This window comes from Manis pentadactyla, chromosome 4 (assembly GCF_030020395.1).
Source record: "Manis pentadactyla isolate mManPen7 chromosome 4, mManPen7.hap1, whole genome shotgun sequence".
NCBI lineage: Eukaryota > Metazoa > Chordata > Mammalia > Pholidota > Manidae > Manis > Manis pentadactyla.
In genome coordinates, this window is record NC_080022.1 from 28,681,142 (window position 1) to 28,708,760 (window position 27,619).

The 27,619-nt window shown below is 49.6% G+C and overlaps 1 protein-coding gene across 1 annotated transcript in view; it reads right to left on the reverse strand.

Moving 5' to 3' along the window:
* Positions 1–27,619, reverse strand: part of LOC118907693 (myosin IC heavy chain-like) — a 131,859-nt gene that overhangs the window by 78,990 nt on the left and 25,250 nt on the right. The window contains exon 2 of the transcript XR_008996969.1: positions 22,867–22,914. The gene's annotated coding sequence lies outside the window, so the exon portion shown is untranslated. The remainder of the gene's footprint in view (positions 1–22,866; positions 22,915–27,619) is intronic.

Below are 27,619 nucleotides of genomic sequence, written 5' to 3' on the forward strand. Positions count from 1 at the left end.
CACATCCCTGTTTCCACCATCACTGGGGCACTCCCAGCACCCTCACTTCCCCAGCCTCACAAACCAAGAAAAGGGAAGCCAGAGGGTCATGGGAAAGGACAATGGAGAAGGGGGAAGGGTTGTGTTCTCCCGTGGGTCTAAGACAGTGGTGAAAGTTGGGCTTGTATTTCCTGATCAAAAACCTTTCTGCTTCCAGAAGCACCCGCTGTTGGCAGCTGTATCTCTGGCCAGCCAAGAGATTCATGTCTCAGAAACTGTCCATTCCTTGTGAATTTCAATGAGGTGCCCTTTCTGCAAGGAGGAGGAAAGCCATCATTTAAAAGACAAAGGCTGCTCTGGCTTGAGGAGAGGATGATAGAGCAAATGCTGCCTTGGGGGACAGGAAGAGAAGGCTGGGGGTCTTCACCCACTGAAGTTGCATGCAGTGAATGTCAACAAGGTCCATGCTCCTTGCCTTGTCTTGGATTGGGTGCTAGGACACAGGGGTGTATAAGACACTGTCACATAAATAAACAGGCAATAACCAGACAGAGTAAAAGGTGCTAGGATAGAGGTATGCATGGTGAGCTGAGAAGGGAGAGGACAATGGGGTCACAAACCCATCATGGGACAGAGGGGCTGTCACAGAGCAGATAGCATTTGACTCAAGGGTCTTGAAAGAAGAGTAGTTTACCAGGCAGAGGAAAGGGCAGGGGTGGGCATGAAGGAGGCATTCCAGATAGAAGGAACAGCATGAGCCACAGCAGGATGCTTGTGAAAGCCCAGAACATGAGAAGATGATGTATTATAAAAACTTGTTCAATCACAGGAAAGGTGAGAGTGATGCTGGATGAGAATCAGGGCCAGGCTATAAGAGCCTATACCTGGCCTGGTTTAAAAAAAAAAAAAGGTGCATTTCCTCTCTTAGAGGACTGAAGGATTTCAAAAAGGGGAAGAATATGAAGATATGTAATGCATTGTATGCTTAAGGAGGCATGGATTACAGAAGTTGTAAGAATGTGGACATTCTTGACATTTTTAGAGTAGAGATAATAAGGATCTCACTTGAGGTCCCTGAAATGAGGCTGGGGGTAACAAAGGATGCTGAACAACTCAATAGAAGAAAAAATAAAAAATGGGCACAAAACAGGCACATGAAAAGATGCTCCATATCGCTAATTATCAGGGAAATGCAAATTAAAACCACAATGAGATATCACCTCACACCAGTTAGGATGGCCAGCATCAAAAAGACTACTAACAACAGATGCTGGTGAGGATGCAGAGAAAGGGAACCCTCCTACACTGCTGGTGGGAATGTAAACTAGTTCAACCATTGTGAAAAGCAATATGGAGGTTCCTCAAAACACTAAAAATAGAAATACCATTTGACCCAGGAATTCCACTCTTAGAAATTTACCCAAAGAAAACAACTTCTCAGATTCAAAAAGACATGCACCCCTATGTTTATTGCAGCACTATTTACAATAGCCAAGATATGAAAGCAACCTAAGTGTCCATCAGTAGATGAATGGATAAAGAAGATGTGGTACATATACACAATGGAATACTATTCAGCCATAAGAAACAAATCCTACCATTTACAACAACATGGATGGACCTAGAGGGTATTATGCTCAGTGAAATAAGTCCAGCAGAGAAAGATAAATACCAAATGATTTCCCTCATATGTGGAGTACAACAACAAAGCAAAACTGAAGGAATGAAACAGCAGCAGATTCGCAAACTCCAAGAAGAGACTAGCAGTTACCAAAGGGAGGGGTGGGGAAGGGCAGGTGGGGAGGGAGGGAGATCGAGATTGAGGGATATTATGATTAGTGCACATGATGTGGAGGGGAGATCATGGGGAAGACAGCATAGCACAGAGAAGACAAGTAGTGACTCTGTGGCATCTTACTACACTGATGGACAGTGATTGCAATGAGGCATTGATAATATGGGTGAATGTAGTAACCATAATCATTTTTCATGGGAAACCTTCATAAGAGTGTATATCAATGATACCTTGATTTAAAAAAATGGACAGAAGGTCTGAATAGACATTTTTCAAAGAAGGCAAATAGATGGCCAACACGCACAAGAAAAGATTTCTAATCTTGAGAAAAATGCAAATCAAAATCACAATGAGCCATCACCTCACACCTGTCAGAATGGCTATTATCAAAAAGACAAAAAATAACAAGTGCTGGTGAGGATGTGGAGAAAAGGGAACCCTCATGCACTGCTGGGGGAATGTAAATTGGTACAGCCACTATGGAAAAGAGTGGCTTGTAATACAAATTCAAAAAACTTGAAATTTCTTTTTTAATTACCAAAAATTAAAAATAGAACTACCATGTGATCCAGCAATCGCACTTTTAGGTATTTCTTCATAGAAAATGAAAATACTAACTCAAAAAGATATATTCACCCCCATGTTCATTGTACCATTATTTATAATAGCCAGATTGTAACTTAGGAAACAACCTAAGTGCCCATCAATGAATGAATGAAGAAATCAAGGTGTGCAAACACACACACACACAGTAATATTACTCAGCCATAAAAGAGTGAAATCTTGCCATTTGTGACATGGATAGACCTAGATAGTATTATGCTAAGTGAAATAAGTCAGACAGAGAAAGGCAAATATTGTAGGATCTCACCTATATGTGGAATCTATAAAAATCAAAAACAAAAACCAAGTTCACAGATACAGAGAATGGATTGTTGGTTGCCAGAGGCAGGAGATGAGAAGTTGGGGAGAAATGGTGGAAGGAGTCAAAAAAGAAAAAAAACACAGTTAGATTGTGATTGTGGGACATGAATTTGACAGTGGACCATTAGCAGGATATATAATAAATGTTCACGCTTAATTGTTTTTAGAAAAGGATACTGAAGACATTTTAACTGAAGAATGGGTGAATTAATACAATGGAATACAGAAGGGGACCTAGGGCCACCCTCAGGGTACAGCTTGGTCAACCAGATGTCAGTATCTGAAGATTCTCCAAGACCAACAGAGGCCTGGGGTTCTAAGCCAGCTGGGATGTGGGATCTGAGACCCTAGACTAACAAGAGGTGGGCCTAGAGGCAAAGTGCCCACCCCATACTATTCTCTTGCAGCCAGGATGGCAAATATATATCATCCTACATGCTAACTCTGATGGATTGGTGATATCTACCTAAATTACTATTTGAAAAGGATTATAAGACCGTATCTGGGCCAAATAGGAAAGAAAGTGCTGATTGATTAACGTCTGTCACGAGCAGTGGGTTGGGAGGGTAGTACCTGCATCTCAAACTTGTTTTCCCTGCCCTACATACTTAGCTTCCCTGCCGAGAATTACTGAGATGAGTCTTCGGTGCCTCTTTTGATCCCAGTTAACAGAGAGCAGGGTGTGCACACAGGAGTGAGTAGCTATAGCTGGAAGCCATGCGCTGACAACCTAGGTTCTTTGAACCTCCAACTAGTGGGACCCAGAGGCTCACCAGGTAGCATCTCCCTCTCAGGGCCTGGTCTCTGGCATCCTAAATGGTATCTAGGGACTCCTCCTGAGAACCCACAGCGTCCTGCACACAGTGATCAGCTGCTAGAGCATTAATAATGCATAAGTGCTCAGAGGTCATGTCAGGGTTAGTATATGCCATAAAAATTAAGAAAAGGCAAAGGCACCTTTAAGTTTAGAAATTCTTACCTGGGACCTACAGATGAGCTACAGGAAGACTGTAAACCCCTTGAAATCAGGTGCAAATTCTTCTAAGTATGTGCATTTTTCTCAACGGAGGTCTTTAGGTTTTGTCAATCTCTCAGAGATCCATGACCAAAAAAGGCTTCAGTCACTGCTCAAGATCAAGGAGAGTAATGAGATACAAGGGACGAGGAAGACAAAGCAATTGCATCTCAGTAAGAAATACACTGCTTGGTGTATCATCTGTCTACTCAGCTACTGTAATCCACTTAGCTTTAAAACCTATCCTCCAAATCTGGGATGCCAACTTGGGGCTACTTTTAAGTATTGGGCAGCTTAGAAATCCAGGAAGACCTATTTTCTCAAAAAATGTTCTTAGATTTGGTCAAAGAGATCCATGCCCCCCAAAGGCTTCAACCACTGTTCAAAATGAAGGAAAATCATGCTATTTATAATCAAGTAACCATGGAGGTCTGCAGGGCCAACAAAAGCAAAAAAAACCCTCTCCTTCATTGTGTTGGGAGAACAGCTAGAACGGGTGCTGTCCACCCAAGAACCTGTCAAGTTAGGAAGATGCTCAGCACATTATGTTATGAACTTGGATTGGTGGAAGACCCTGAAAACCATTAGGCTTGGGAATTTGCCCCTAGTCTGAGCCCAGGGGTCTGGGTCATGGCTGGGAAATGAGATGAAGGCACCTGTGTTGGCAGCCCTGGCTCATGGGCTGTAATATATAGAGCTGTGTCCCTTTGCTTCTATGCTCCTTGACCTTCAGCTCCTATGACCACTTGTACAGACACATTATCTGGTACATGTTAGTGTGTTATCTCTCTGCTCCATAAGTCTGCCAGCTCTAGAGGAGCAAGAACTGTGCCTGGTTTTGTCCCCACTGTTACCTAGCAGAATGTTGGACACACAGTAGATGCATTCAGTAAGTATCTGTTGAATGAAAAGGTAGGTGGATGGATGGATGGATGGATGGATGGATGGATGGATGGATGAATGGATCAGTGGGCCAAGGTGATCCATCTAAGTGGCAGAATCTTAAGGAAAAACTAAATTGAATGCTTTATGAGTTTGGCCTTTGGGAGGCAATGTGGTGTAGTAGCTCAGAGAACAGACTCGGGAGTTAAAACACCAACTTTGTATCTCAGCTCTGTTGTTTATTTAGAGTATGACCTTGGACAAAGTATTTAACCTCTCTGTGCCTCAATTTCTTCACCTGTAAAATAAGGATAATAACAGTTCCTACCTCATAGAGTCACTAAGAAGATTAAATGAGTTAATACATCTAAAGTACTGAGAATACTACCTGATCCATATTAATCACTAGGTAGTAAAAATTTCAAAAGCTCGACAGATGTGGAGGATTGAGCATAAGGCAAAGGAATGCAGAGGGAAATAAGAGACTGAAAATGAAAAGTGGGACGTGGAGGTTTATTTAAGACGCCCGCAGCTCACCGTGGTGTGGAGGAATCTGCTAATGGTACTGATCAGAGCTGGATAACAGTGATTGTTCTTGGAACACAAGGGGGAGAGCAAGGCTGGGGAAAGATGAGCTGGCTTCTCGATGTGACTATGGGGCATTTGTGCGGGGGTGTCCTGTAGGGAAGCCTGGAGCTCAGGAGGGAGATTTCAATCCCGTGGATCAAGCTGAGGAAAGTCAACTCTGCCCTTAGGTGTAGGATGATGGTATGAGAAGAAACCATCCTTGGAGTCCTCCCCACCCAGGTGGTCCACACTCCAGCACTCAGGCCCCTGCTGCTCCCTCCCACGTCTTGCAAAGACCACATGGTCTCTGAGTCTGTCAGAGTGGTGCCCAGAGGCAGCCCTCAAGGCTCTTGAGAGAAGTTTGGCCTTTGGGGTTGATTGTGTAGAAAAGGAAACTGGATCCAGATCCTTTTCAAATACCCCGCCGGGGATTCTTCAGACCTGGGGTATTTGGGATCTCCAGTCCTCCTGCATTTGATGTGAGAGGGGAGTGGCTGGATGGATGGGAAGGATGTGTGGGGGCCTCAGGATACCAGGCTTCATATGGATTGTCCCACACTCTGCCTCTCCTGGCCCATGTCCCACGAAAACGCTAGGCACCAAATGCCTCTCTTCCATCAACATAAGCAACAATAATGGTTATCACTCTCAAAATACAGACTGCCTTAGCTACCTTCTCTGAGTGTCCGCAGTATAATAAGCAATGCCCCTGGTGTAAGGAATAATGACTCTGATCTCAGGTCACATTCAGTGCAGGCATATCCATAGTAACTTCTACCCATAAGCCAAATTATGTTAAAATCCATTACAAATTAAAGACAACATGTCTGTCTGAAAACATTCATGTCAACCGCCATTTTGTTTCGAGGTGGCAGAGTGAGACATCATCACGGTGGCAATCTTGATCTCTTTGCTAGTCTCCAGATGTACCAAAATAAATCCATTTCTTCTAAATTTATCAAAGTGTTGACAGAAAAATGCCAAGCAGTCAATTGAAACAGACACCTCACTTCAGTTTTCAAAATAAATGCATTCTAACAAAGCTCTATAGTGGAAATAGTGCTGGACTGCAAATCAAAAAACCCAGATTCCAGTTCTTAGCTTAGTCATGTCTGGCTTCACCCCTCTGGGCCTCACACATCTCATCGGGCACATGAGGGACTTGGACTAGACGATATTGTGCTGAAAAAACATAAAATTTAGTATTTCTCACTTTGCCTTGTGCAGTCTCCTGAGTCACCCTCTCCTGCCCTCCCTCCCTCTAAATGTTGACTGGCAGCCTTGCAAGCCAATTGGTCCTTCATCCTCTGGCCATTTATTATAAAGAAGGGAACAGGGCAGGGCAATGGGAGGGGCTATCCGTGGCCCTCTGGGCGCTCATGAGTGGGAAAGCTTCTTGACACGTGACTTGTGATCTCCAGCCTGATTCACTCAAGTAGTCACAAGCAGGAGGAGAGGAAAAGGCACTTGGGGAGAAGTGTCCATACAAGGCAGCAGGCACCAGAGCAGGGCAGCAGGATTGGCTGAGAAGCAGCAGACAGTCCCTCGGACTCACGGCAAACTTTGGTGGCCTGCTCCTGTACAGACCAAGTCCCTAACTGGGCTGGGCCCTGAACCCCCCAGGCAAGGTGAAAGTCATAGGCATTCCTCTGGGAACAAAGCTTGAGAGCTGTGAGAGGGGCTTCTCAGAGACCAAGCTAAGAAAGGGGTTTGCAAAGGCTTTTTAACAACCAGAGAGCTGTGGAGAGTTAGGTTAGTCTGGCGATAAAAGTCTGCAGAGGGGTCTGATGCCAGAATGCCCTGGATTCTGACACCAATCCGTCCCTGGCTCTGGTGGCCTCTGCCTGAGTCTGTCAGCCCATGCCGTGTCCTGCCTGACTTCAGCCAGCTCCAAAGCCAGATGCCTGCCCACCTCTGCATCCCGCCTGCCTGGCTACTTCCAGCCTGCTGCAACCCTCGCCTGGGCTGCCCTGGGCTGACGCCTCTGCCAGCTGCCGTCCAGAGCCACACAGCTCCTTGTAGTAACTGCTGCCTGCATACGCGGCAGGTTTACTCCAGCCTTTCCCCACCTGGCAGCTCATTCTTCACTCAGTTCCCAAAAACACAGCAGGAGATGGTGAGAAGTCACAGGGAGAGGACTGGGACTTGGCCCAGCCCCCAGAAGGCCAGGCTGCAAGATCAGACTCCACCCTCCCCACGCCCCACTCCTCCCAGTGCACTCTAAACAGATGGCAGAGCAAGCCTTCCCTGACAACAGAAACATGTTCTCACACATCAGCCAGCTAAGCAGGAGTCCAGACCAAGTGGAAATTTCCCAGCAGTCTCCCTATGGCTCCACCTCACCCCACTTTGCCCCACGGATTCACTGTCTTTTAAGGGTTCTAGAAAGCTTTATTACTAGGGGTCATCAGGCAGCCAACCGTGGAACACTAGGCCTCTATTAGGACAGATGTGTACCCCTCCCCTTTCCTATGTCCTGGCAAACGACCCTGAGAAAGACACTCAGTTTCTCTGAAGCTCAGTTTTCCCATCAGTGTCACCACAAGGCCATCATGAGATAATGGACATGAAAGTACATGGTAAATTGTAGAACATGGTGCAAGGGCCAGTTACTGTTGCTATCCAAATCCCAGCTGGGCCTCCACATCACTCTGAGCCTCGCCAAGGATTCTGGGAGCTAGCTGGGGGAGAGCATACCCAAATTTCTCCGCATCAGAGCCTCTCACACGTGCTGTCTTACTTAATCCCGTAGGCAGGTAGTACTGACACCATTCTACAGATGAGATCAAATTAATTGCCCAAGGTCATGTGGCTACAGTGTCACCAAGCCAGGATTTGAACCCAGTTCTGTGTGGCTCCAAAGCCAGCACATTTTTTTTTAATTTTGTTATCATTAATCTACAATTACATGAAGAACATTATGTTTACTAGGCTCCCCCCTTCACCAAGTCCCCCCCACATACCCCTTCACAGTCACTGTCCATCAGCATAGTAAGATGCTGTAAAGTCAGTACTTCTCTTCTCTGTGTTGCACAGCCCTCCCCGTGCCCCCCCACACACTATACATGCTAATTGTAATGCCCCCTTTCTTTTTCCCCACCCTTATCCCTCCCTTCCCACCCATCCTCCCCTGTCCCTTTTCCTTTGGTAACTGTTAGTCCATTCTTGGGTTCTGTGATTCTGCTGCTGTTTTGTTCCTTCAATTTTCCTTTGTTCTTATACTCCATATATGAATGAAATCATTTGGCACTTGTCTTTTTCCGCCTGGTTTATTTCACTGAGCATAATACCCTCTAGCTCCATCCATGTTGTTGCAAATGGTAGGGTCTGTTTTTTTCTTATGGTTGAATAATATTCCATTGTGTATATGTATCACATCTTCTTTATCCATTCATCTACTGATGGACATTTAGGTTGCTTCCATATCTTGGCTATTGTAAATAGTGCAGTGATAAACATAGGGGTGCATCTGTCTTTTTCAAACTGGAGTGCTGCATTCTTAGGGTAAATTCCTAGAAGTGGAATTCCTGGGTCAAATAGTATTTCTATTTTGAGCATTTTGAGGAACCTCCATACTGCTTTCCACAATGGTTGAACTAATTTACATTCCCACCAGCAGTGTAGGAGGGTTCCCCTTTCTCCACAACCTCGCCAACATTTGTTGTTGTTTGTCTTTTCAATGATGGTGATCCTTACTGGTGTAAGGTGATATCTCATTGTGGTTTTAATTTGCATTTCTCTGATGACAAGTGATGTGGAGCATCTTTACACATGTCTGTTGGCCATCTGAATTTCTTCTTTAGAGAACTGTCTATTCAGCTCCTCTGCCCATTTTTTAATTGGATTATTTGCTTTTTGTTTGTTGAGGTGTGTGAGCTCTTTATATATTTTGGATGTCAACCCTTTATCATATCTGTCATTTATGAATATATTCTCCCTACTGTCGGATACCTTTTTGTTCTATTGATGGTGTCCTTTTCTGTACAGAAGCTTTTTAGCTTGATATAGTCCCACTTGTTCATTTTTGCTTTTGTTTCCCTTGCCCGGGGAGATATGTTCATGAAGAAGTCACTCATGTTTATGTCCATGAGATTTTTGCCTATGTTTTTTTCTAAGAGTTTTATGGTTTCATGACTTACATTCAGGTCTTTGATCCATTTTGAATTTACTTTTGTGTATGGGGTTAGACAGTGATCCAGTTTCATTCTCTTACATGTAGCTGTCCAGTTTTGCCAGCACCATCTGTTGAAGAGACTGTCATTTCCCCATTGTACGTCCATGGCTCCTTTATCATATATTAATTGACCATATATGTTTGGGTTAATGTCTGGAGTCTCTATTCTGTTCCACTGGTCTGTGGCTCTGTTCTTGTGCCAGTACCAAATTGTCTTGATTACTGTGCAAAGCCAGCACGTTCTAACCGCTACTCTAATCACATCCCTCTTGCACCTTACTATAGCCCCTGCCATCAGAACCAGACCTTGTTTCCAGGAACCTTAGAGAAGCCACCCCACCTCAGTGGAAGGATTCTTATTTCACCTTCCCCTCAGCCCAGATCCCTGGGCAGTGCTTCTCATCTGAGCCAGACCTCACTCCCAGTTGGACAAACTATCTGGAACTTGGCTTTGGACTGGGAAGACACATCCTTCCTTGCCGACCTCCAGCCTCTTCACTCACCCTCTCCCCACGCGGCGCCATACCCCAGCCACTCCTCTCCACAGCAGGAGCTCTGGAGATACAGCAGGTGTCCTTAGGCCAAAAGCTGGGAACATTATGATGCATAAGAATTACTAGGGAGATGCCAAAAAAATGCGGAGTCCTCATCTGCAGAGATCCTGAAGCAGCAGACCTAAAGCAGAGCAGAAATCTGAATGTTTAACAGGAAGATTGTGATGCGTTCGCTGCCTGGACCTGCAGTCCTGCAGTCTTCTCCCTGGGCCAGAACTCAGAGCTGATCACAAATCCCAAATTCTACATTTCTAAGGGGCTTTGCACGTCATGTAATGTTCCCTTCTTCCCCAATGTTACAGATGAGAAAATCGAGGCCTAGAGGGAAAAGGTGATTCCTTTAAGAGCAGACCACTGGTTATCAGAGCCAGGACTGGGGCCTGGGGTTGCTGACGTCAAGCCTGCAGGCTGTCCTCAAGGTCCAGAGAGCCAAGGTAGGGGTGGTGGGAGGTGTGGTAGTCCTCCACAGCCTCTGGGTCACTTAGCTGTGGGGCCACAGGGCAACTCAGCAGGGACTGGGAGCCTTTCCCACTGATTTATGACATGGCCCCAGTGGAGGACTCCTGGGTCAGGATGCCATATGCTACTTCCCCAAGGAAGGTTCCAAAATGATGATCACAGCACATGCCCACAGCCCACACATGCATCCATACATACACGCACATCCAGAGCCCCTCATTAGTGATTCCCAGGCCATCTGGTGTGACCACCTCCAGGGCTCCCAGGTCTGGGTGTCAGGTGCACAGGAAATGACAAGGGGTGGTGCAAGGATGGTTTCTTTCTACCAGCAGGAGAGGAGTTTGTGCAATACACTGAATTAAAACTGGGAGAAAATACAGGGGCACCCATACTGAAATTTGGAGCTGTGTGAGACCTCTTTGGAGGCCAGCTCATTCTATCGAAGGTCTATAACAGTACCATTCAATAGAATTTTTTATGATGATGAAAGTGATACCAAAATGACACAGGGTATGTCTTCTGTCCAACACTCTAGCCACTAGCCACATGTGGCTAGTAAATGCTTGAATGTGGCTAATGGGACTAAAGAACTAATTTATTTTATTTATATAAATATTAAAATAAGTGATTAACTCATTTAAATCTCACAAGAGATGTATTTGTAGTTTCTCTCATTTTCCCCATTTATAGAGTGAGGAGCTGAGGCACAGAGAGGTCAAGTAACTTGTCCAAGATCACACAGCTAGTAGGTGGTGGAGCTTAGAACTGAACCCAGGCAGTCTGGGTCCAGAGTCTCTTACAAAGCCTTGCACCAAGCCACAGCCATGGTGGTATGCTGCACTCCTGACTCCCTGTGCAGGGCACAACATAATATACACACACCCATGAGTATGCATATGCAAGGTCTGGGCGAGGAGCTTGAGCAAGCACCAGACCAAGAGTGGAATCACAGCTCTGCTTTGGAGGGAGGCCCTAATTTGATGGAAGAGAGCCCCCCATGACCTTGGCAAGGCCCTGGTTTAATGAGTAAAATACCAGCAGTAGCATTTGGATCCTTGACTCAGTGAAAGAAACACAGGTCCCTGAGTGATGGAGTGGCCAGGCTGAGAGAAGAAGCAAACCCCTTGCCCTGGAGCACCTCCCCATCAGATGGAAGAGGCAGGGAACCTGCAGGGGTCCAAGCTGGGGGTGTCATGAATCTGAGGGAAGGTTTCCTATTGAACTGTCGGCTCCCTGACTTCATTTCAGCAGACCCTGAGAAAGTCATTGGGGTCCCTGGGAGCCCCCTGGATAAACCTTCCTGGGGCCTCTGAAAGTGCATGTTTGGAGAAAGTGTGGCATCTCAGTGATCACTTCTCCCACCCTCTGGGGCTGGGGGCCCAGCTACAGCTGATTAGGAAAATGTATTAAGAACACGACTTACAAATGGCCCCACCGGTCCCCACATCTCATTTGCATTGAGCTGTTGTTACCTTATTGATTATATTAAATTAGGAGATAGTCACACCGTCTGCAGTGCAACAATTACCATCATCAGACCAATTAGTATCAAATGGGATGTGGTCCCTGTCGCTCCAGCTCTGCACTTGGCCATTTCCAGCACTGTCAGCCCGGCCTTATGAAATAATTGTGTTTCTATTGAAACAGTAGCAATCAGCGAAAACCTTCCCAAGAGACCCACTGCTCTCTGCATGGCTCCATGTTGAGATATCTTGTCACACAAGCACAAGCAAAATGATACAACTGGTATCTTCGGGAGCGCAAGTCTCAAGGGGGCTGCTGTGAGGACAATCTGCACCAGGCTACAGAAATCCTTGATGAATCAATCACAAAGTTCCAGACAGACACGTCCACCTAATACATGTGTGCACTCTCTTACCATCCCCACCCTCTCCCAATTGGAATGTACATGCAAACCATGTTCAGACACGTTCACATACAAGCACACACACACACATCTCCAGGAACATGCACCCCCTCCAGCAAATGCGCACAACAGATTCACACACACACTCACAGTCACCCACTGCCGTACCTTCCATGCAAGCCTACACCCGGCACACTTGTGTACAGTCCCACACACCATTGTTCACCCCAACACATACAGGCAAGTGAGCAAACACAGGATAAGGATTCACACCCCTGCCCACATGCTCACAGGGATGTATCCTAGCACACTTTTGGATTCTAGACAGACTCCAGGGGGCTGGCAAAAGGACCCCCAAGACTCTTTCTCACCATGGCTTAGGCGCAGAAGCCTCATTCTTAGTCCTCACTGACGCACTGCCAGCCTAGATCTGGCATACTGACTCCCCGTGGTGTGGTCTGAAACCTCACCCAAACCACTCTTGGCTCGGTGGTTCTCCCTCTCAGTGACTGGGGAGGGGCCAAGTGAGGGGAAGCGGGCAGAAAACAGGGTGCTCTGAGATTTTCTATAAAGACGTAGCCTTTGGAGACAAGCTTCACCATAGTGTTTTTTCACTGTATTGGCGCCTGTTTACATTCTCACAGTTTTAACCCAGTGGCCATATATTGAGCACAGACCCTGTGCCTGTCATGGGGTTATTCCCTCATTTGCAATAAATATTGCCTAGTGCCTCCTATGAGCTGGTCCTGTTCTAAGCAGGGGGCACTCCACAGTGAACACAGTCCCTGTTCTTATGACACTTACAGTCTGGAGGAAGAGATAGCTAATGACATAATAAACCACTATGTATATAAAATGTTAAGAGCTGCAAATAAAAACAAAGGAAAGCAGATGAAGTGCAGAGGTGCTGTTTTAAATAAGGGGGTCAGAAAAGACCTCTCTGATGGGGTGACACTGGAGCAGAGACCTGCCAGAAGGAGGGGCAGGCCATGCAAATATCTGGGAGGAGGGCGTGCCAGGTGGAGGGAACAGCCAGTGCACAGGGCCTACAGCAGGGGCTGGGTGGCGCTCCTCACAGCAGCAGAGCAGCCAGCATAGGTGGGGCAAGCAGAGAGGTAGTGCCAACTTCAGGTACACTATCTCCCCTAACCCTCACAGCTCTATAGGACAGGATCTTATCAGCTCCAACTTATAGATGAGAAAACTAAGGCTCAGAGATGTGACAGTGCCAAGCCACACAGCGCCGAAGATACCGAGCAGAGATACACACCCAGGTCTGTCCATTCCAGGGCTGCCTCACACCCAGGCCCTGTCCTGCCCTCATGCACCTCTCTCTCTGCCAGGTTGAATCCAGGTCTGTCAACACAGAATGGTGCTCTAGCTCACTTACCACGGCCACCAAAATCATGACTGATCCATAAATTCATTGCTGGGACTTTCATTACACACATATTACAATTCACATGATTACAGTCATTAGCAGAGCTTACAACTACCAATGCCATTAATAACTCACAGCTCTTTCCATCACCACTAATGGGCCCTTCCCCGGGTCCCTCTCACAGACACATGGGGCCAGGGAGGAACTCCGATGGGTGCTGGGGAGCCCCTGAGTCCGCTGTGGTCTGCCCCTGGCTCCCGCGGCTGCCCGCTTTGACTCTCCCAGGGAGCCGGCTGGGGGCCCACCCACCTGGAGCGCCCCTCTCCATGCAGGCTCTGCTGACTGCAGTTGTTGTGTTTCGCTTGTTCCTTTGGGTTTTCAAGGAAGAGAGGACAAGCAGATCTCTGTAACATGCAGAGAACTGAACACTGACTGCTGACGATCTACAAGTCAGTTCCAGTATTACACAAGAAGGAAGCCCTTACGCAGAAGAGACAGTGGAGAGAGGTTTGTAGACGTTGCCAGAATCCCCTCCAAAAGCAGGCTGAAAGAAAACTTAAAAGTAAAATATTTTTCTGTCTAGATCTAAGTAGTCAGTGCTAGCATTTTCTCATTTAATCTTCACAACAACCCTGCAAGAGAAGAATCATGCACACTTTACAGATGAAGAAGCTGTGGTTTGGAGACACTGAGCCACTTGCCTGAGGTCACACAGCAGATGGGAAAGCTGGGCTTTGAACCCGAATTGATCTGGTGTCCCAGGCCATGGCTGCACCTGAGTTGCCCAGATCACGGAGGCAGATGAGGGCTCGAGGAGGGTCATGGCAAGTCCCGCCGACCACCCTGCAATAAGACTCTCCCCGCAGGTGCCTGTGGGAGGAAGCGAAGAGAATTTAAGAGAAAGAGCAGGAGAGGCAAAGGAAATTGGGAGGAGGGAGGACAAAGGAAGAGGGATTAGGGGAGTAAACAGAGGAATAAAAAGGGAGACGAAGAAGGAGGAGACCCCTCCCCTTGTACATGCCATCCCACATCCTCACCGCTGCTCCATGCTTTGTGCCTAATAGGCATTTGCCACACACGAGCCTTAATCCACATTCCAATACATGGCAAGAATTAGACAGCCCGGTTGCCAGGAGCAGGGGCCAAGGTGCGCTGGACCCCAGAGGCCGCACCCACATTGTCTCATTCTCATCTTCAGAACAACCTTCTCCCGGGGGCCTAGTGCGCACAGCAGTTAACTGAGCGGCTCCCCCACTCACGCACATTCACAGCTCTGTGCCTCTGCCGGAAATGTTATCCCCTCCCAACTTCATTGTCCGTCAAGCTCCCATTCATCCTTCAAGAGTCAACTGTCACCACCTCTCTGAAGCCACTCATGACTGCCGCAGGTAAACATGAGTTGAGTAATACAGGAGTGAATGAGAAGTCCATTTTCCCCCCTCTCTGCCTTCAATCTCATTTCCCTGAGGTTACAACAAATGGTGCATATCCTTTCATATAATTTTCTAGGCCCATACAAACACAAAAACACATATGTCAGCTTTTTAAAATTTCTTTCTTTTAAGTGAAAAAAAATAGGATTCACATTACTCCAAACTCACTTTGTTCTCTTAATATAGGATGGGCGGCCCCCTATGTCAGTGCATATGGACAGAACCCCCCTCCTTCCTGCCTGTGTGCCCACCGACCAAGCAGCTGTGCCAGGAGTTAACTGCTCCCCTCTCAATGGATGCTTATTGCTTCACTTTCATCACTTCAAACAGCCCTGTGACAAACGGCTTTGAACGTTTAACCATATGTTCTGATTCGTTTTTTCCCATAGGATGGATTCCCAAAAGAGGGATTTGTGAAATCGGAGGGTATTCATATTTTTAAATTTTAATTGCTGCTTCTAATCCTGTGCCCTAACATTTATAGCAATTCTTGCTCCCAGTGATGTAAGCAAAAGCCCTCTTCTGCACCATGACCAGAACTGGACGTCATCTGTCTTTTCTATTCTTGCCAATGGATGATAGTGCTCACCTCACAGAACTGTTGTGAGGTTAAAATGTAAAATACAGCATCCAGCACATGAGACCTTAATAAATATTAACCATTTATGTAACTCTGATATCATCTCACCATATCTAAGGTAATCCTTCCATACATGATGACCTCTAGGTTCAGGGGATTATATTTTTAAAAAAGTAGACCTGGATTCTAATTCAGCCTTCCCTGACCAGTTATGTGGCTCTCAGCTCCTCATTTAACCTCTCAGAGCCTCAGTTGCTTCATCTGTAAAATGGGGATGATGCTTCATGAGGAAATAAGAGAACTCAAGTGAGTTGATGAGTGTGAAGTCACCTTTAAGACTCCATGCAGATATGGAGGGTTATGCTCTCAGTTCCACTAATGACCAGGCATGATCTCTGGATGATTACAAAGAAGCCACTTCTTAGAAGAGCAGGGACCTTCACAGGCAAGGAGGGGAGAGGTCTCCTGACCCTTGGTTCTCACCCTTCAACCAGGTATTCATGCTCCAGGCATCCTTGAGGACAAGGCAGATACATGAATATGAGCATGAGGTCATCTAAAGGGCCCCAAAGAATCTCCTCCTGTCCACAAATGTCCTCTAACCCAGAGGATATTGTTAGATACCTGAGAATTCACCATTAGAGAACCATGCCTCCCAGCAACACTCCCCGAGGGGCCCAGTCCTTTCCCATGACTACATACATTGTTTACCAAACCTTTCCAGCACATGTGCTTGGTACTGGGCTCTGCATCGGGCACCTATGGTACCTCATGATCATCTCTGTGCCTGACACTGTCTCTCCATCTCTGATTCCTTGCCATGCTTCAGACCCACATGCCAATCTGTCTATCAGAAACCTCACCCTCAATGTCCCACAGGCCCCTGAAACTCCCAAAGTGACCAAAGCATATCCCAACGTGACCGTCTCAGCCTCCTCCATAAACCTGCCCCTTGCTCCTCCTGCTTCCCCAACTCCATCCTCTAGGCCAGAACAGCAGAAGCCGTCACCAGTGCAAGGAAGGGCCTGCTCCCTCACCACCCGCAACCCACCAGTTACGGGGCCCTGTAAGTTCATCTGCCTTCTGCATCCGACCAACCCAGGGTCGGGACTGGGGGAGGTGAGTGAGGCAAAATGTAAGGAGGCGCTCTCAGGTCCCAGCAAGGGCCGGCCCTCTAGAGTAGGCCATGCCAGCTCACCACTGGGTTCAGGCAACTGCCAGTTACCTGGCCTCCCAGCCTCCCCTCTCTGCCCCCAATCATTCTCTCCTCTTCCCTGTAGCCATATTACTCTTCCCAAGTCCCTTTGATCAAATCACATCCTCAAGAGCCTTCTGGGACTGACCATCACCTACTGAATTAAGTACCAAGCCTTGCATTCCCACGGGACAAAGTGACCACCAAGGAACCAACTTCTGCTTGAATCTACCCTGCCAAAGGCTCCACCTCAGAGCAGACATCTGATTGGACCAAAATGAGCATCTGATGCAAGAGCAGCCCATCCCCAGGTACCTGATAGCCTATCACATGGCCTGACACAAAAAGGCCTACAAAGAGACAATGGTCATCAACTGAGTCATTCAGGTTTCTTCTCTCAGAAATTTGAACTAGAAGGGAAAAGAGGAACTGTATAAACAACAGCAGGGCAGGTAGAGCATGAGGATTTGTGCCTGTCCAGCTGCAGAGGTCCCAGCGCCAACTTAATCCAGCCGTATGACTGCTCGAGCCTTTATTATGCCCCCAGGGCCTTGAGTGAGCTGGCTTGAGTGAATCTCTGATCCATAAAACCAGAATATCCAGGGATCTTTGCGATACAGCCCTGCTCAGAATCTTGGCTGAAAGTAACAGAAACCCCCTCAAGCTGGCGCGGCTGGGGCTCTTGTTACAAAGATCCAGGGAATTTGCGGAAGAGGCCTGGAGCTGGAATGCCAAACCTGCCAGGGAACAACCTCTCCCCACACAGTCCGTTCGGCCACTGGGTGGAACCCACCCACTCCCAGCACCCCAGGTAGGGATCCTAACCCTGCCTTTGCCCAGTCCCAGCTCTACTTTCCAGAAAAGAGAATCTGATTGACTCCGTTTGGGTCAGATACCCAATCAGCCATGACCCAGGGAACCAGCTCAGGGGAGAGACGCATGGCTCCTTAGCCTTTGAATTCTTCCCCTGGGTTAATCACTGCCCTCTCCCAGCTCACCCCAACCCATAGTGTGTCTTCAGTGAGATTCTGAGATGGGAAGAGGTGAAAGGGGTGTGGGGATGGGGACTTTGCTGTCTGGCCCACCCAGGCCTGGACCTGGGTGAGGAAGGCTGGGTCCCACCAAGGCCCAGGACAGGAGACAGCTGTCTGGAGAGGGGTGGAAACCCCAGCTCCTGCCACGCAGCCCTGAGCTTGGCTGTGACACTCACACACCCACAGGAAAGGGGGCATCCGAGGCTTTGTGTGGTTCCAAAAAGCTGGAAACATCTCACACCCACAAATAATAATCATGATTTTCTGTAATTATTATTTGTATATTTTGCATAATTGTCATAATTATTATCATCAGCTCATCAGCCTCCCATCCCAGCGTGCTCTCCTCCTGTCCTCGGCCCTGAAATCTGATCACATGGGGCACCCTCTCTTGCCTCTGACTTCTGGAGAGCTGGTTCTTAGGGACTCCTTCAGGAAACGGGTTAGGATGCTCCGGAGGGTTCTTGTACCTTGCTTATCCCTCCAAAACACTGCTGGGCCATAGTGCTAACTCTGTGCAGGCCTGCGCTTGGTGCTAGGAAAGGAGAGAGAAATGAGAGAAGAGCTCATTCACTCACTCTAACCAGAGAAATGAGGCCTCCCTGCTCCCTTCCAACCAGCAGTGTGCTGGGGCCGGCGGCGAGCAGCTCGGAGGTCCAGACTAGGAGCACCTCCTCCCAGCTCTGCCTTCCAGCAGGTGACATCACATTGGCAGTTTGGAATCAGTCATGGTGGGAGTAGTTACAACAGAGAAACTGGCAAAGGGGCTTTTTTTTTCCCAGAGAGCAAGTTGTTAGACATGTATCAGCACCCCCTCAAAGCCACCCTCCGTACCACAAACTGGATGTTCTCTGAAGGCTGAAATATAACAGCATCATTCTCCTGCAACAGTTCTGTTACCAGAGGTCAAGTCAAAATTCTTCCCTCTCAGACGTCCGGAGGCCTGCGTGAGCTGGCCCCAGCCCGCCACTCTGGCTCCCCCGCTCGCCGCCTCCCTGTGTCCTCCCAGAGTCTTTGAGCCCCCGAGAAGTCATAACCAGGCCCCACTCTCTCTGGCCTCCCGCCTCCACCATCCGCAGTCGTGCCTGAAGCAACGCTCCACCTGCGACCTTCTCCCCTCCCCCACTAGCTTCAACACCACATCTTTCTGGAAGGCTTCACTGATCCCCAGCCTGGGTTAGAAACCCTTGCTTCACGTCCGTACATCCCACCTTCGTGGCAGCCCACATTTGCCTCGTGTGTCTATGGGGGTCAAGTCTAATTTGTTCATTCTTTTACCTTCAGTGCCTGGCACAGAGTCTAGCCATTTGAATCAGATAGACTCAAACCAAATTGAATCAAACAGAATCCCCAGCACAGCCCAAGACAGGCTGTGGCCAGTGCCTTTACAGAACCCAAATGAAGTGCTCTGGGAGTTCAGGGTGAGCAGACTGTGTCTGATCGATGAGGCAGGACAGGCATGTTGAACCCGCCCCAGGGAGCACTGCCAGCCCACACATCAGCAGGGCGGTACAGGTCGTGTTTTTATTCAGCCACTCTCCTTGCACCAACTCTGCTTCTGGTCTACCTGGCCCTCTCAGTGGGGTGCCTTCACGGATGCCCCCCTCAGTTCCCCATCCTCGCTGCTTGGCCTTCATACTTTGAGTATAGGAACCCCCCACATCGACTTTCCCACCTCTCCACTTATACCCACACAACACATACACCCCTCCAATTTAGTACCCAAAGTGGCTGAATTTCTTAGATCCCTGGAGGAAAGAAGGGGGCTCAATGTTAGCGAAATTGGTTTGAAAGGGGGTAAAATGTGCTATTTCTTGCACACTTGAGTGCAAAGACTGAGATTCCAATATCATAGCTAACACTTATTGAGAACTGTCAAGGAGCAAAACAAAAACCAGCAGAGCTAAATTAAATAATAAAAAATTTAAAAAACAAAACCTGAGTGTTTTAAAGGGTCCGCACACCAACAGACATTCAACCAAGCAGTTTTCTGAAACAAGAAATTCAAAGGGTTCTCCATGCCTGAAAAGCAGGAAGGCAGCTGATGGTGGTTCCATTACTTATGGATGAAAACTAGCCCTCTGCCAAGGACTTGCCCAAAAGTCCAGAAAATCTCCAGGCTGGCCCAGTAAGGGTCTGGCATATGTCACATTGTGACAACAGCCTTCAGTTGTATACCTCCTAAGCAAATGGTACTGAAAGTGGACATTTTCTTGTGTGGTGCTAACATATATGCACAACTACTATGCTTTGAGGATGTGGCATCATTTGCAGGAGGCCCAGTGGTCAAAAGTTCAGGCTCAGGGACCTGACCTATATCCAAATCCCAGTTCAAGACCCCAGTGCAATACCTCAGTTTCCGCTTCCATAAAATGGGAATTATAATAGTATCCAACACACGGGTTGTTATGAGGATTAAATGTGTTGTTGTGTGTGGAACCCTTGGAACAGTACTTGATAGGATCTTTTAAGAGGTAACCATTATTATTATTATTAATCTTCTCAAGAGGGAGAGGCGACTCTCATCTCCACTTTACAGATGAGGCACAGGAACTTGCTGGCCTGCCATCGCCACTGCACCCCGGGGTCTATGAACTGGCAGCATATGCCAAGGCTCTGGGGAGGCCTCTCATACAGCTGTTATTCAACAATGACTGAATAATCAGGGCCCCACTCTCCTGGCCCCTAGGCCTCCTCCTGCTCCCCCACAGCACACTAGGCAAGGTCAGGAACCACACAGTCTGCAGGAGATCCTCCTTCCTCCTGGGCCCTTCCAGGGAGCAGACAGGAGTCCCCTCTGTCTGGACAACCTCAGGCTTCCCTCACCTCCCAGTCTCTTGAGTCTGTAAAGATGCAACTTTTAGTCGAGAGGAATTCCTTCCTCTTTTCCATTTTCTCTCCCTCTTGCACCAGGACACCCAGCCTAAACCCCTGGAGAAGGTCCAGCCATAGGGAAACAAAGGCCCTCGAGAACTGTTTTGCAGATGGCCCTCCTGCCCAGCCACAGAGCCAGAGGTAAGCAAGCTCAGGTCAGCTGGCCGCCTGAGTGGAGGAAAGAGAGAAAACGTTCCTGTCTCTGGCTGTCAGCCCCCTGGAGTATGAGTGGGCACTGGAACCTGGCCCTGAGGTCCCAGGCTGGCCCAGGAGCATCCCTGAGACAGCCCCAAAGGAGGCCACAGTTTGGGGATCACACACTCCCGCTGACCATTACTATGCAGAGCAGGAAATGTCAGTGGTGGTTGGAAGCTAGCACTGAGTGAAGAGTCCCCAGTTCCTCAAGGAAAGGGCAGAAAAGGCCCCCAGGGAGGTGAGCTGTGAGCTTGGCAGGGCTGGGGGTGGAGGGGATACCTGTCCCAAACGGAAGAGGCCCAGCAGAGAAATGGCTGGAGGCTTGGCCTTGTCCTAGTATCCAAGGAAGTGGTTTCACGTGGCCCTTAGCATGCTGGGAACAGGGGTAGGGGGCTGGGGCAGAGAGGCAGCTGAAGGTCAGTTGTCAGAGGCCTTGGGTGCTGGGCTAAGGAGCTTGGACTCCATCCTATAAGCAGTGAGGGGGTCACTGAAGGGTTTGAAGTAAGGAGAGGTGTGCCTAGATTTGAGTTTTGGAGAAACTGCAGTGTGGGAAATGGATAGGAGAAGAAGGGGGTAGGGAGAGAGGCCAGAGAAAAAGCTATTGCAATAGTTCAGAAGATGGTGGCCCAAACAGGGGCTTGGGGCGAGGACTACAGATGGGTGGACTCCAGCCAGGGCAAACTTCCTACACAAACTGCCAGTGACCATCCCTCCTACCTGAAGGATTACTTCCTTCCAGCCTGCAGGCAGGACCCTGCCGGCCCCCCAAGAGCAGTGTGGCTGGGAGAGCAGCAGGACAGAGTCCCCCTCCTCCAACTGCAGCCTGAGATGGGGAAGGGGTCCTAGGGGAGCCTGCCCAAGATGGGGCCAGCCCTAAAGGAGGGCTGAGACCTAGAACCTGTCCCTAGGAACCACATTCATAGACACATGCATACACACTCTACACTACACACACACACACGCAGGCACGCCCAGCCAGGCAGAAGGCAGATACCACAAACACTCACAGGGCACCTGCCTCTCCTGCACAATCCATCCCACCCAGGCAATACCACTATATAACACCCACCTCCAGTCCCCCACAGATGACTTCCACCCACACCAAACCCCTTCTCCACTACACCCAGAGCTTATCCCTTCAGTCCATCACGCGCCCACCCGGGCTCACACCACCTAACCTCACACCACATAGGAGCTGGGCCAGCCACACTTCGCACACATACACAGGTACCCCCACACCACCCAGCCGAGGGCTGAGTGCGGCTGAGTGGGAATGGGGCCAAAGTCCCGACCAGACTCCACCCCTGTGTCCCTGGGGCTGCCTGAACCTTTATCTAACTCACAGAAAGGCAGTATTTATTTAGGTTAAACATGACCTTGCAGAGCTGGCTGAAATTATCAAACCAAATACTGTCTGATAGAGTCCTGTCTATGGGAACAAACTTCATGAACCACACGTGTGTAAGTTACCTCCATCCTCAGAGTGAAAGACGAGGCACCTCCAATTATAAACGATGGGAAAACTGTGATATCAAAGGCAGTTCTAAATCAAGTGTATGGTCTGCTCCGTTCCTGCAATAAATTCCATTTTTTACCACAAGGAGATGACTGTTTTTACTAACAGAGTATCACTTTTGTCCCCTCCACTAAATAAATGTTGAACACATAAGAATATTGATATAAAGTGGTGTCAAATAATTGGCCTGCCTGGGAGGTCCGTATGTGTCCATCTGGCTGCGCTTAGCTCATTCCTTCCTACGGCCTTCCCAGGATGGTGGGCAGTGGGCTTGGCATACTCAGTGGGCACACAGTGCCTGCTGCTGGCCACATCTGCTCTAAGGAGGTTCTCACCAACAAGAGCAGCTGCCCACATGGAGGCCTAAGGAAGACACTGAGCCTAGAAGGGCTGTGGCCGATTTTTCTAAGCCCACACTTGACTGTGTCCATACAGAACTCACCTGTCTGTGGTCTTTGGGGAGCTACAGGCGGACAGCACATCGATCAGCCTAGACGGAGAGAGAAAAAAGAGAAACACCTTTAAATAGCAGAGCTTCAAATCTGTCACTGGTTCCTAAAGACCCAAGAACATAAGCACTCATGGGCCAGCTCTGAGACAGCCTCCCATAGGGATGCAGAGACAAATTATGTGTGCAAACACACCTGTGTGCCCACAGACACACATGTAGGCACAGAGACGGTGCACAGCTGCGGGCACAGAGCAACACTCACGTGTACCAACACATATGTGTAGCACAGAGGCAAAAGTGTAGTCCGTGCAGGTAGAACAAGCCCAGAAGTGCCTGCACAAGCCCAGAGAGGTACATTCCCATGCATGTAGATACCCAGCACCCGCACACAATATACCCATGCACACACGGAGGTGCTTGTACACACACTCTGAACTCATCCTTGGCACACAGGAGCACTATCTTCTTGTGTGCCTGCCCACCACCTTCTCCCAGCCTCAAGATGTCGCCTTAGGAGCAGAGGGGCCTGGGCCCATTCCTGTGACTGACAAGGTCAAAGGACATAAATCAATGCTGACCTGCCCCACAGGAGGGCAGAGAGCTTTTCAGGTCACTGAAACCCTGCAACCAGATTCAGTCAGTCCGCATCAGAACCACGGGGGTGGGGGGCGGGGGAGGGAGAATTTTTAATTACTGATGCCTGAGCCCCACCCCCAGAGACTCTGATTCAATTGATTAGGGCTGGCTACCAGGCATGGGTGTGTTTTTTAACACTCCCCAGGTGATTCCAATGTGCTTCCAGGCCTTGGCCACTGAGGTCCTGTGGCCACCCTTGTTCTCCAGCAAGACTGCCCCCAATAGATGAGAGCCTGAGGATGTGAAGGTGTTCCACCCTCTGCCCTTCAACTCACTCAGGAGGCCCTTGACACCGACTCTGACCCAGACCGCAAAGACCCTTTTCCAAGTGCCGATGGTACAGAGCGCCCGGGGGCGGGGACGCCCATCCATGCACCGCGGCTGCCCCCTGCTGGACAAAGACGCCCAGCCCAGCTGCCTGCGTGACCTGCTTCTCGCCAACAGGTCTGGCTGCAGGCGGGGGGCCAGGAGTGGACAGTTCTGAAGAGAAGTCTTCAAACTCTCAGCTCTGCACCTTCCTAAGGCCCAGCCACCTCTCTGGTCTCAGCTATCTCCAACCTGGGTGATCACAAAGGTCCTTCCCTTTGCTCATCTGCTCAATAGTAACCAGTAATGCCAGTGACCTGACCTGGTCATTGTAACTGGAGCTACAGACATGAATACGGGGATCAATGGAGGAGGCACCTCCAAACTCTCAGATGCCCATTCTATCCTCCAACAGCTTCCTGAGCCCCCTTCTTCAAGCCAACAGTGTCCTTGTCTACCCCACAGCCCTAATTCTCCCTAGGATAAAGCCCAGGCCCCATACAAACTGGCTCCTGCTGCCCAGTCTCCCTGGAAGGTGCCCACCAGGAAGCTGCCTAGAAAACTCTTACTCACTCTTCCGCATCCTGTTCACGCCACCTCCTCTAGGAAGCCTTCCCTCACCTCTTCACTCCACCACTCCCCACACCCCACCCATTAGTTGCTTCCTCTTTTTTTTCCTGAACATCACATGCCTGCCTCTTATAATAATAATTCTGTTTACACGTCTGCCTCCTCCGACCAGACCGGGGTCCCCAATGGCAGGAACCAGTGGCCTGGGGTCAATAAAGTTCTGTAGAATGAATGAGGCCTTCCCCAACCTGCCCAGTCCATAGGGCACGCTCCCTCTGACTCCGCCACACTGGTGGGCTGAGCCCTTTGGTCATCCAGAGGAGCAATCCCTAGAATAAGGAAGACAATAATAATAGTACCAACACAACAAAATACTTACGAAGTGCCAGGTATATGCTCTGTTCCAAGTGCTTAAAAATATTAATATATTTAACCCTCACAACATTATTATCCTCATTTTATAGATGGGAAAACTAAGGCACCGAGAGGTTCAGTGTCTTGCCCAAACACACAGCTGGTCAGCCCGGAGCTGGGGTTTAGCCCACGACGCATCTCCAGAGGCCGCACAGTTCGCACTTCCCTCTTCACGCAAGAGAGTATTGGTGGGGCACCCAAGTCCACTCTGGCCTGGGCTGTCCCCTGGGCATCTCCTGTGGGTGCTGGGAGGGCCTTCCCGGAGCCAGATTCTCTCCCCAGCTGCCTGTTGGAGGGCTGTGGCTGATTTCCCTTCCCTCTTCATCTTTCTGACGAGAACAGATGCCACTGCAGCTGACAGCCCGCCTGTTGGTGGGAACGAGGGCAGATCCAGCCCCTCGTTTGTCTGGCAAGAAAATGCAATTGGACAGGGAGGCAGCTGAGCATTAGGAGACCTCGAGGCTCCAGGGGTGGTGGCAGGAGCCGGCAGGGAAGGGGTACAGCCACAGGACAGGACTTCCCATCCTGAGACCCTCTGGACCACCCCTGCCTCTGATCCTCCCTCCCTCCCTCCCGTCCTTCTATCCAGACATGATGTACAGCTACTGTGTGCTGGACTTGTGCTGGCTACGGGACACAAGGACAAAGCGGCCACTCTTGTTGCCTGGGATGGTAAGCGGTCCCTTAACTGCAGAAGACTGGCTTCTCCATGGGCTCATTCTTCTGGCAGCTGGCCTCAGGCCCTCCAGCTACAGCGCCAGGGGTCACGTTCTGGCAGAGCTGAAGGGAAAGTGGGTGACCCACAGAGGGCGCTCTCCCTAACGCAGCCCAGCCTGGCCACCCACAGTCTGGGGGAGCAAAGTGACAAGGCTGAGGAGCTGAGGCGGCCCCTAAGCTCGCTGAGGCCCCTCAGAGGTGAAGCACATCTGTGGTTCCAGTGCGATGGGTGTGTCTCGAGGTGATGAGTGTGTCCAAGGGGCTCTTTGTCAGAGTGCATCTGAGTGTGTGACTGTCTGTATGTGTCTGGGGGTTGGGGGGGGTTGGAGGTAACTGTGCATTTGTGTCTCTGGGCTTTGTGTAATTGGAGCTCACATGTCTGCGTGTTACCTGTGCCTCTAGGCACCTGTGTACTGCTGGGTGTCCCTGGGACACGTACCTAGCTGAGCACAGTCATCTTGGCCGGTACCAGCATTGCTGTCACCCACTGAGTACTCACTTTGTGCTTTACCTACGTGTTTTTACTTATCCCCCATTTTCAAAAAGTTTCCTGACTCCAACCCTTTCTCAAGCCCCATGCATACGGGGTGTCAGAGGCTAGGCCAAGCCCAGATCCCGTGGTGTGTCCTTCAGGCCACAATTAGCCCAGTGATTCCTCTGGCTGTATACCCCACCTGCCCCTCTCCTCAGCCAGGAATCCCCACTCCCCTCCTGTCCAGGAAACTACTACTCACCTTGCAAGACCCAGAAAATACTGCTTCCTCTCAAAGGGCCCCCTTGATGGCCCTGCAACCTCCTCCAGGAAGCCTTCCCTGACTTTCCAAGAGTTGGCATCTTCAGTCTGAGTGCTGCTTCCTGACACCCCTCTGAATGGTCATTACTTCTTATATGTCCAGCTTCCCACCTCACTGGGATCCTGATTCCCCACGGAATCTCCAGTCTGGCATGTAGCAGGTGCTCAGGAAACGTTGGCTGAGCACGTGGTGCTGGGCTGGCTACGGGTAAGGGAAGCAGGGAGGTGGCCCGGTTTCCATTCCCATGAGCTCCTCCAGCTTTGCTCAAGGATGCAGCCCTGTTCTCTCCCCTGGCTCACCTGTAAGGGTCAAGGTGCTCGGTCCAAAGCAGACCATCTGAAGCTACCCAGCCCTTGAGGAGCTCCACAGGAATGTGCCCAGAGCACAGACCTCTGCCTGTGCTGAAAGCTCCTCGGCTTGTTTGCCCCTGAACAGCTGCTCCGCCCAGACCAGCAACGGCCACCACCCCTCCCCCCCACAGTCACTCACTGTGTCACCATCCAAGAGGCCTCCCTTGGAAGGGGGCAGGAGAGGGAGGAGGGACTGGAGGTTGGGGAGAGGACTCGTAAAAGGCCAGAGCAGCAGAGGGCAGGGAGGGGGAGGCAGGAGGAAAGGGAAAGGGGGACCAGCGCTCTTTCTCTTTTTGTCTTGCAGGCTGATGCTTCCCCCTGGTTAACAACTGCTGTCCAGGCGCAGCCCCAGCCCCTCCTGATGACTGCTATTAGCACTGAGCAAGCTGCTGCATTTTATGACTCTCCAAACCAAAAAAATAATTAGAGCAATTACTGTCATTAGCACTCTGCCCTCTTCACCACCTCCTCTGACAGTGAGCCGCCAACAGGCGCCAGGGAGTCCTGATTGCACCCTGAGTACCTTGCACTCCCTATTTTACACCCACCACCTGTCACCTCCAGGAGCACCAGCCTGGACAGCATAAGCCACCATCAAGGCTGGGAAGCCGCAAGGAAGGACCTGAGTGGGACTCCCGCCAGACCCCCTCCACCCCCGGGGAAGCCGGAGGCAGGCCCCTGGGAAACCATGCAGAGAGGGGTGGCCCTCAGGGAAGGAGCCCACCCGGCCCGACCACCGTGAGACTCGGCCTGGTCCCCCTCCGGCCCTCCAGTGCCGGACCTCCCTCCCTGAGGCAGGACTCCCCCAAGCCCCGTCCTCTCTGGCTCTCCAACCCCCATCACAGCCCTGCCTCATGTTCCACCACTGCCAGCGAGGGGCCTGGTTACCTGAACCTCAGAGTTTCAGTTTCCCAGTCTGTAAAATGGGCTGTCTTAGCTCAGGCTGCTGTAAGAAAG